We start from the raw sequence: 574 nt of genomic DNA on the forward strand, positions 1-574 counted from the left end.
TAAATACTAAATGAATACTTCTGATTGATTGATTTGGACTGACTTAGCCATAGGCTGGAGTGTTTCAAGACATGACAAAGAATTGCATGTGATTGTGATATCAATCCAAAGGCTAGCTGATGGGCAATTCTTGTCCCGTCTTATGCTGTCGAATCATCTCCAACCCATAGTGATGTCATGAACACATGTTCATGTACATGTTCATGCTTAGTACAGTGCTCTGCACTCAGTGAGCGCTCAATAAATATGATTGATTGATTGAACACATCTTTCCCAGAATGCCCCACCTCCATCTGCAGTCGTTCTAGTACTGTATCCATAGTTTTCTGGGTAAAAATCCAGAAGTGTTGACAATTGCCTCCTTCAGTACGGTATACGTGAGTGTCCACCCTCGACCCTCTCCCACGCCGCCGCTGCCCAGCACGGGGGAGTTTTGACTTGTAGCAGATTACTTGCCACTCACTAGCCACTGACCAAGCTAGGAATGGAATGGGTAGGCCTCTGCTTGACTCTCCCTCTCTTAGACGAGACTGGTAGAGGACTGGAAACTCTCCAGGTGTGACCCTGAGAGGGG

The 574-nt window shown here is 46.5% G+C and overlaps 1 non-coding gene across 1 annotated transcript; it reads right to left on the reverse strand.

Annotated features, from left to right (window-relative positions):
* Positions 1–436: 436 nt before the first annotated feature.
* On the reverse strand, positions 437–574 carry LOC119925050. Its single transcript, XR_005449722.1, has one exon. It is a non-coding gene; the product is annotated as a small nucleolar RNA SNORA7 (small nucleolar RNA).

This window comes from Tachyglossus aculeatus, chromosome 2 (genome assembly GCF_015852505.1).
Source record: "Tachyglossus aculeatus isolate mTacAcu1 chromosome 2, mTacAcu1.pri, whole genome shotgun sequence".
Classification (NCBI taxonomy): domain Eukaryota; kingdom Metazoa; phylum Chordata; class Mammalia; order Monotremata; family Tachyglossidae; genus Tachyglossus; species Tachyglossus aculeatus.